General features: G+C 31.0%; 1 pseudogene; it reads left to right on the top strand.

Annotated features, from left to right (window-relative positions):
- Nucleotides 1–4,265: 4,265 nt before the first annotated feature.
- On the top strand, nt 4,266–10,290 carry LOC131036519 (auxin response factor 4-like; annotated as a pseudogene).
- The last annotated feature ends 525 nt before the right edge of the window (nt 10,291–10,815 follow it).

The following is a 10,815-nucleotide window of genomic DNA, read 5'->3' as shown; positions in this document are numbered from 1 at the left end:
GTCAGTTGCTAAAAAATCTCAAGATGACAACAAATGGGAATTACCCTTTTTAGTATGGCTCTCTTGTTGTTTTCTTGGTTATCTACTTTCTAAATGCATAACCAAGAATGAAAAATACTGCATGGAGAAAAGATATGTCTATTGGTTCTCAAGTCAAAGAGTATTTGGATAATTTGGATGGTGGTAAGGATGCTTGCTGAATGTTCTTTGTGGATCTCCAGAGGGAGATGACTAAGATTACTTTCTTTGTGGAATAGAACAATTGTTTTATGGAGGTTGTAGTGTTGAGGACTTCATGGGTATCAAAACTTCTTTATGAAGTATTTTACGATGAATGCATGAGTATTGCTAAGATTCTTCTCAAATTACTAAAAGATATGAGCGTAGAAAGGTTTGAAATTTTTGATGAGATCATGAGAAACTATAGTAGAAAGAAAATTAATTATGTAGGAGTTGATACTAAAGAAAAAATATTTAGTATTTGTAGATGGCTTTTTATCTATTTCTAAAGTACTAAAATATAAGCACATGAGTTTAATTGAAAAAGAAAGTATAGACACTAAAGAGGTGGAGAGTGATGAAGGTGATTGGAAAAGGCTAGTATGCAAAAAGATATTGTAAAAGAACAAAAGTCCATTGCTTCCCCTTCTTCTATTGGTGACTTATATCTTATTTTCCTACATATGATCAAAATGTTATTGAACAAGCATGTGTTATGGCTTTATTTGATTATGATAGTGGATATAGAAAGAGGAAGTAACAAACATAGAGAGATATAGAAAGAGGAAGTAACAAAGATGGATAGATGAATAGGGGATCATGAAATAAAGAGATATAGAAAGAGGAAGGATCAAACATAGAGAGGGAGAGATAAGAGGGAGATAAGGATATAAAGGGAGAGTTATAGAGAGATATGCCAAGTTAAATTAAATTTATTACATAAATTAAAAGAAAATTTTAAAATATAATTGTTATACAATAAATTAAAGTTTTTAAAAAGATAAATAATTTTAAATTAAATTATTATAATAAATTTTCATTAGTATTTATAATTTCCCAAAAGATAAATAATTAAAAATAAATTTCAAGATTAAATATTAATTAAAAATTAAAATAGAATTGAAATATTAATAAAACATGTACAATTACAAACAACATTAACATTAAAATTATTTAAATTAGATCTTAGATTTTGTATTATGTTATTAACTTAACGATTATTTTGGCATTCATAATACATACTTATGAAAAAGATAAGTATTTTTAAGTACAATCCAATTCTGTTGGATTAAGTAGTATTTGATTTAAAATTATTAATCAAATCACAACTATTTTTTTAAAGTTTACAATTAATTTTAAAATTATAATAAATTATAAGTTTTAAAATTTATAAAATATTTATTATCTAATATAATTAAATTATACAAAATTAAATTTTAAAATAAATCAACAATGATTAATTTTAATTTTAGAATATGATAAAACAAAAATCTAGATTGAAAAGAAACTTTCTATTCTATTTTATTCATTTTTCCAAGCAAAGTCATCAAATATCAAATAGAAATATATTAAATCGCTTTTAACAAGTTGAACTCTAACCATAATACTAAAGCAAATTAATTTGATCCAAATTAAATAGTAAGCCAAATTTTACCCAAATTGAACTATAACATTTATAAAATCCTAACATAAAGTGAATCCTAATTCTTATTGAACCCTAGCCCAAATTAAACCATAATACTAAATATAATTAAAAATTAAACCAAATTGAATCCCAACTTATAAATTAGTGCACAACCTACCATCTAGTTGGTAAGGGTACAAATGAAACTATAATCTTGACATTATATCAACTGAAACACCAACACTATCACTACACCAAATTGATCCCTAACCTCATCTCTAATTTAACACTAAACCAAATTGATCCCTAACCTCATCTCTAATTTAACACTAAACCAAATTGAACCCTAACCCTTATTAAAATAAGCCTATTGTTTTAATCACAACCCTAACTATAATTCCTTTATGTAATCTTATTGAACCCTATGCCTAAACTAAATTTTATAATAACCTCAAAAGTAAAATAAAAATTAAACCAAATGAATTCCTAATGTTAAACAACAAAATTAAACAATAAACCAAACCAAGTTAAACCCTAACCCTAAGACTAAAGTAAATTAATCTATTACCATGATCAAAATTAAATAGTAAGCCAAATTATACCTAAACCTTAACCTTAACTCTAAACCATATTGATCCCTACATCTAAACCTAAATAAACATTTAACAAAAATGAATCCTAACCATAAAGCTAAATTAAATTCAACCTTTACCCTAAAGTTAATTGAACATTATAATAAAACTAAATTCCAAGCTTAATTTCATTAGGTTTTTGAGTTGAATTTAAACATTAATTAAGCTATCCTAAACAGAATTGAATATTATAATAAAACTTAACTCCAAGCCTAGTTTCATTAGATTTTTTTGGTTGAATTTAAACATTAATTAAGTTACACTCTAGTTCAACTATAATTAGAGCTAAAGAAAAGGCCACAATTAAAATTTGATTATGATTACTGTTGCATTAAAATTAAAATTATGATAAAATTAGGATTATACTTTAATAATGGTTAAATTTCAATTGAACATTAAACCAAATAAAACACTAACCCTAAACCAAATCATATGCTAATCTAAAAACTATACCTAATTGAACCCTAACCCTAAACCAAGTCAAGTCCTAACTCTAACACCAAACAAAATCAAATTGTACACCTTACACTAAACAAAAATGGAACCCTAACTATAACCCGATTGATTTTCGGTATTAAGTATCATAGAATCACAAAGTTTATTTTTTCTCATTCGAGCATCCACTTTACAAACTAATTACAATTACTACACAAATGTGTCCCTCATGGGAGTTGAACTTGGGTCTCCACATTGAGAACTCAATGCTTTAACCAAATAAGCTCAATCCCTTGGACTAGGGGTTAATATTTTAATCCCAACCCAACCTGTAATTATATATCTAATATTGTTTCAGCCATGATTAGACCCTAATTGAATCCTAATTAAACTATCCATAATCCTAAGTTAATAATAATAATTATAACTAAACCCTAACTATAATTGTAATTAAACCTTAACCCTAACCCTAATTTTAATTAAAAAATGAAATTCTCTCTAGCTTTCTTTATATATATAATTTAACATATATAAAAGCTAGTTTAAATTTATGGTAAAATGAATTTGTGGACCAACTTTCGTTAAAAACAAAGCTTACACACTAAAAATAGTTAAAAATAGCTAGCACAAATCATGCATTTTCAATTTTATTTTATGCATCTTCATTTTTCAATGAAATATTTTTATTAGATCTTAAAAATAACAAATCATGTGATTCAATACACAACACTTATACTTTTTTTCATTTCACCAAATTTCTTCATCCCTAAATGCCTCCATCAATTTTTATTAATCTATACAATGAAAAAAATCAAAAGACAAACACATATCTTTATAATTTTTAATGATCATCAAAAGACAAACACATATCTTTATAATTTTTAATGATCTACTTACAAGCTTATAGAATTTAAGAACATTTAAATCTTTTTAAATCTTCAAACCAATTGGAAAAAAAAATTCATGAGAATTCAAATGGTGAAGAATTCGAAGATTAAACTATTAATATTGAGAGAGGGGAGTCAAGAAGCTTGTGCAATCAACTTGTATGGAGAAGCACACATCCCTCACCTAATAATCTCTATTTTGAGGGGAAGGTAGGAAAAGAAGAAAAGAAGAAATAATCAAGAATTCTGAAAAAATTAAAAATTAGTTATTGTTTGTTGTTTATTTGTTTGAACGTGTCTTTTTGGGAATGGGAGGTCAAAATAAGGACTTGCTAAGCAATGGACATGTATTAATCGATTTGATTTAAATTTAGGTTAAAATGAATTTGTGGACCAACTTCCATTAAAAAAAAATAAGGATGAAAAACAGTTAAAAAATAGTTGGTGCCACTTTGGCACATTCAATTTTATTTACCCATCTTCATTTTTGAATCAAATATATCTATTAGATCTAAAGAGTAACAAAACATATAATTTGGTACACAAGTATTGAGAGATTTGAAATTTTCATGAAAGATTTTGAGAAACGCCAAATTAAAATGCACAACTATTAAGTCGTTTCCCTAAATGAAAAACTCTTACTCCCACTAATATCACCAATATTGTTCTGAGCTCATTTTGGGAGGCATGGCTGCTGGTCGTAAGACTGGTCCTAGGACTCCATCGGATTCATCTTGTTGCACAGGTGAGTGGTGTTATACATTGTGTGGTTTTTTTGTGTGTTAGGATCTTTTTTCTTTTTATAACCACAATAAGAATGTTAGATTGAGCTGGTGCTACAATGGAGTTTCTGCACAATGCATTTAGAACCATCTTTTAATCATCTGATAATGTTTTTATTGTTTGTTCCTTTAATTTTGTTACAGATGTCACCGATCCTCCCTATAAAGATCTCTGGCATGTCTGTGCTGGCCCCTGTTTTACCATGCCAAGAATTGGAGAGCGGCTGTTTTACTTTCCCATGGTCATATAAAGCAGGTATGTATATTTTTTTAATGATTATTTGGCTGTTCTTCCAAAGAGTGGCATATTTATGACTTCTGATTTCAATGTGGATGTAAGCATGATGTCATGAATTGAAACTCTCTCTGAACTATCATGCGCATACCACTAGAACTTCTTGCATACCACTAGAACTTCTTGTAGCTACTGGGTATGTAGTTATGACCTGGAAATCTTCATAGTTTCATGTGTGGTTCACTTAAGTGGCCTTGCATGCGATGTTTATATAGTTCCTAGTATGTTCTGCGGCAAAGGTTTTCTCGGCGGATATGTTCTAATAGCTCAGAGTACATTGAGAAGCGTTACCATCACCAGATCAGTCACACGATACAACATAATGCCAGTGAAGAATGTGTTTTGTTTGTTCGCCACACTTTTACCTCATGTTAAATCACTTGAGACAATTCAGATTCTGTTTGTACTTTGACAAACTGACTATTAAATTGCAAAGTCCAAATCATGGTCACTGTGAGCTCAGCCTTCTTCTAAATTAGTAATATACTTTGTGGAGATCTATATCTACCCTTTAAGTAATAGTAGTAGTCAATGCCTCTTTACCTAGACATCGATTGAAATGAATGTTTGTACAAATTCGGTGTTGTATTGCAGGTTGAAGCATCAATAACCAAATACCTAGACATCAATAACTAGGAAGCTGAACAACAGGTGCCTTTGCATGGCCTGCCATCCAAAATTCTTTGCTGGATGAGGAATGTGTTGCTGCGGGTAAATTAATATGCATTCTTTTGTGCTTATAATGGTTGATTAACCCCATTTTGCATGGTTCAGATTCTTTGTATCTATAAGAAGCTCATGGTCAATTTCCTACTTGTGTTGTTTAGCTTATGACATTCCTTACAGGTTGAACAAGACACCGATGAAATGTTTGCTCATATTAGTTTGGTTCCCGATTCTCTACAATCTTCTTATATTAGGCCTCTCCGGCATGTTTAGGCCCATATGACCTTATATCTCAGACCTAAATTCTTAGATCTTCCTAATATATAGAACACCTATCAGGATGACTGCTCCACTGCTGAATGCCTTGCACCTTTTCCCAAGAGAGAGGCTGATGAATGACTTGCACCTGTGGTTAGTTTTCCAAGTATACAATTGTTCAAGCATTGATACATTTTTATAGTAGATAGTATTGAGCATATTGTTTCTTTTATTCGAAGAAAATTGTCTGGGCTGTCTTTTTATAGGACAAGAGTCAAAAACCTCAAGAATTAGTTGCCAAAGATCTACATGGAAATGATTGGTGTTTCCGGCTCATCTATCGTGGTGGGTTGCTTGCCATATTATCTGGCAGCTTGTACTAAACTAGATTTCAAACTGGATTTCAAATTTAAGAAGAAATGTTAAATTTTTCAGTCTAAACTCTTATTCAATATAACCCATATTATGAAAAGATGGATGCATATGTTTTCAGGCAAAAATGTTGTAGGTTAAGGCAAAAATGTTGTAGGTTAAGTTATTGATTTTCTTAGATAAACCCCAGGATCTGGATTTGGGTGTGGTTTTATCTTGGTCCGGCATGTTCCTATCTTGGTAACATTATTTAAATTTCAATAGTATTGAATTAATTAATTTTTTATAGTTGTTTTGTTTATTATCTATATATAATGTTATGTGGACTAATTTCTTATTTTAGGCTTATATATTGTATGATTTTTATATGAATTCAACCCAATTATTTTTCATTTGAACCATATTGGTAAACCTGAACCTGTCAGTTAGACTTTATAGTCATATTTATGTAGATGATTGTGATTGAGGTGCTTGTTCTAGGGCAAACTGTTAGGCTAATTTATGTAAATGTTTTTCCTATAATAATTGAATGATATTTAGCAATGACTTCAAACAAAAATAATTTTTTTTTTCTGCTGAAACCAGCCGGTTCAGACATTGCTTCTAATTTTTATGGTAAAATATTGGAGTCCTACTTTAGACTGTAAATCATTTCTCATTAATATCATTGAGCTTTTGAGTGTTTTAATTTAGTGAATTAAGAATTGTAGTCACATAAATCTGTCCACTTAATTAAATGAATACTTAGTATTTATTTGATTATTTAACCATCAATTAATAATTAATTAAATTAATATTTAATTAATTCATCTTAACCCTATTCTCCTATTAATTAAATAAATTATTTAATTTATTTGATTTAATTCACTTAACCAAATTCAGACCATTAATTAAATAAATAAATCATATTTATTTAATTAAAATATTCTCTCACATTTAAATAAATTAATATTTATTTAAATCCCCCAAAATCCCACCTCTCACATTTAAATAAATTAACATTTATTTAAATCACCTTTATCCTCCACCCACTTGCATTTTCCTACAAATGCAAGTTGCACAATTATTTTAAATAAATAGTTTATTTAAATCACCTTTATCCTCCACCCACTTGTATTTTCCTACAAAAGCAAGTTGCACAACTATTTTAAATAAATTATTTATTTAAAATCCTATTTATCCTCACCCACTTGAAACCTTTAATGGTTTCCCTTAAAGTAGTCAAACTTGATGGCTTTAAAGTCTTCAAACTTGATGGCTTCCTTCTATAGTCTTCTTAAGACTTTAATGGTTTTCCTTAAAGTCTTCAAGCCTTTAATGGTTTCCCTCAAAGTCTTCAAGCATTTTAATGCTTTATCTTCCTTTTTCTCATTTAAATAAATTAATATTTATTTAAATATTTATCCAAATTCAACTTACACCATTTAATTGAAATAAATGATTTTATTTTAATTGAAAATACCAAAATTTCTCCCACTTGCATTTTCCTACAAAATCCACTTGCATGCCTAAACCCCTTCTAAATTCTTCTAAACCCTTCCTAATTAGCCTAATCCATCCCCTAAATATTGTCACATTCCTAAGCAAATTGGAGTCACTTCTCAAAGACTCCAAAGTCTTTGAAAAGCAATTAATGCTTTGTGTGTTCAACAAATTAACCCTCAAAGTCTTGGATAACCTTTGAAGGCTTTCAACCTTCAACCACTTAATCCCCAAAGTCTCCAATAACCATTAATGGTTACCTCAAACCCTCCCACATGGTTAAAACATTTGTTTTGACTCAACCTCTACCCAACCCAAGGGTCTCATCAAGCCTTTAATGCTTTGACCATGATTATCTCTTAATCATTTGCACAAAGGTTTATCCTTGGATTAACTCTTAATCTAGTGGGTAATCTTAATTTAGACTTGACCCTTACCTTCTAGATAACCATGAGGTCTTCTCAGGCCTTTAATGCCTCCAACCTCTTCTCTCAACCCAATCCTATGTTGAAACTTGTCACCATTTTATTGGTGCCAATTGTGCACATGGATCCCCAACTTTCAATCCTAACCCTTGTTAAGATTGCTCAATCTTAACCCTTCATTTCCCCATTTCTTCTATAAATAGAACCCTTCTCCTCAAGCAAAAGAGGAAGCATTTTAGAGTATTGTTGTTATACTGGCATTAGCATAGAGCTTTTTCATAGCATCACTATCTACTCTTGCATAGTATTTGCTTATCATATTCAACCATCTTAAATCTCCATATGGCATCCATGGCTAGTGCTAAAAGCTGAGAGCTACACTCATTTGGGACTTGGAGAGGAGAGGAACAAGGGAGGAGCAACTATGAGCATCTTGATTAGCTATTTCATTTTATGTTTATATGCTTTCTATTTCATGCTTAATATCTCTCTTGATATGCCTGTTTAGGATAATCTTTTGTTGCTAACACTAACGTTTGTTTCTTGTGCTCTTGTGTGTGTTGCCATCAAACAGATTTTCTAATCCTTTTTGCAGAGCATCAAGAATATATAGGCTTTAATTATTAATCGTTGCTAAGGATTTTTTTTGGAAACAAATTTATTTTTAATTACTAACACATTTTAATTTGGTTTGACTGAAAAAAAATACTGGTGAGAAAAGGAGGCATTTGCTGACAGCTGGGTGGAGAGTCTTTGTTAACTCCAAAACGCTTCCTTAGGGATAAAGATGGCGGCGTGCCATGCGTCAGAAAAGTAAGATTCCTGTCCTCAGTTATATCCAGTCGCATAATGGAGATTTTTGTCCTTGCTGCTGCGTCACATGCCATTTCAGGGAGGGCTATGTTTAGAGTCTACTAGAAGCCAAGGAAAAAACTGATGATATTTCCTAGTACTCTCTTACCACTCAAATTATTTTCACATTCAACATCTAAATATCTTTTAATGTTAATAAAATTTTACAATCCATGAAATTAGACTGTGGTAACTGCTTTTAATTAGATTGGGTGTGTATTATTTTAATATACAATCTAATCTAATCTAGAACTGATCAAATTGTACAAAGCGTTTGATAATTTTATGATTGAAGATGGGATGCATTTTAGTACTTTACCAAGATATTCAAAAAATGGTAGAATATAAAACATGCAGGGTTGCAGTAATTACTAGGCACCCGCAAGCCTTTCCTTTAGGTTATGGGATAGTTGCATTGTTATTTAAGCAATTTTTATCAGTTTATCGGGTTCCCAACTTCCCAAAGCAGTTGTACGTTGCACTGTCACAAAATAGAGAAATGGGCAGCACCAGCCCATGTCTTTTATTTCCATTTTATGAGCATCATTTTTATAAGCCATGTTACTTGAATCTGCTTATATTTTTCGCCTGGTCTAAATTTTTGTTTCATCCTTTCTGATGTTTGGATCTGTACATATTAATCAGAACCAGCCCATCAGAATTCATAATTCCTCATGACCAATACATGGAAGCCATGAACAGTAATTTCTCAGTTAGCATGAGATTCGGGATGAGATTTGAGGGAGAAGCAACCCCAGAGCAACGTTCTTCCTATTGAACACTTCATACTTTAAAATCTGGTGTAATCTGGTGTAGTTTAAGCAAGACAAGTATTGATAGATGGATTATGATTCAATAACCATTCTATGTTGGATTAGGATATGGTGAATTTGTAAATATGTCTATCGCTGTAAGTTTATAAAATAGATATGTGATATTCTTATGAAATTTTCTAGATTGGATTGTGTGTATTTTTTTCCTATCGACATTTCAAATCACACTCCGTGATTCATGATCAGGATGAAAAGATATGTGATGTTGATATGTGATGTTCAGCCTACTGGATAAATAATTATCAATTGTTTGATGGCTATAAATAGAAGATAATTGCAATTGCATACTAACAGAAATTTCTTTTCAAAGATAATGTAGTTGTTACAGTGTGTTATGCCTGATATGTGTGTTTCTGTTGGACAGATATACTGGTACTATCATTGAAATAGGTGATTCTGATACCCTGAGGTGGTCGGGTTCAAAGTGGAGATGCCTTAAGGTATTTATGGAATAGAAGAAAATCTTTCTATAGTTTTAATTATCATCATTATATAATCAATACGGAAAAGTGCATCATCTTGCTTATAATCACTCTTCTAATTAGTGAACTTCAGGTACAATGGAATGCAATATCAGCTATTCCACGACCAGAGTGGGTCTTACCATGGAAAATAGAACCTGTCTTGACCCCGTTAGAAACTAATCCTTTGCCGATAGCCAAAAATAAGAAGCCCCGGCCAAACATACTGCCTTCAACACAGAATTTTTCAGTTCTCAATAAGGACTATGTTCTTAAAGACACATAACCAAAGAGTCGTTATTAAAGTGAAATTGTTGTTTTTTTTTCTCAAAAGTTATTCTTCTTTTGTTTGATATTCGTCTCAGATAAGGCATCAGTTGATTTTACACAGTTGCAAAGATTTAATGCAATGGTCTTACAAGGTCACGAACTTATGACCTCGGGAGGATCTTTGAGTCAAAATTACGTTGACAGTGTTCAGAGGACAGTTTTGTGGTGGCCAAAATTAGATGATGTCAAAACAAATGGTGTATTCTCTCAAGGAAGATTGGGTTCTGTAAATTGGATCCCACTACAAACGCATGACGGAGCATATGGAGTGTCGTTTCCCAGTTTTCAGGGCATTAGTGAAATGCTGAACTGTGTGGTCATATACTAATCGTATTGTGGAAGATCCACAACAAATGAAGCTTTCCACAAAACCATTTCAGAAACTCAACGATTCTAATCGGAAACAATATCTGACCTCAATGGCACCATCTCCCAAAACCAGTGGGAATGGAAGCATCGGAAAAATGGAAAATGCATGTGA

This window comes from Cryptomeria japonica, chromosome 5 (genome assembly GCF_030272615.1).
Source record: "Cryptomeria japonica chromosome 5, Sugi_1.0, whole genome shotgun sequence".
In the NCBI taxonomy this organism is placed as follows: Eukaryota; Viridiplantae; Streptophyta; class Pinopsida; order Cupressales; family Cupressaceae; genus Cryptomeria; species Cryptomeria japonica.
Note: the sequence above shows the minus strand (reverse complement) of the source record. Positions and strands in the feature narration are given on the sequence as shown.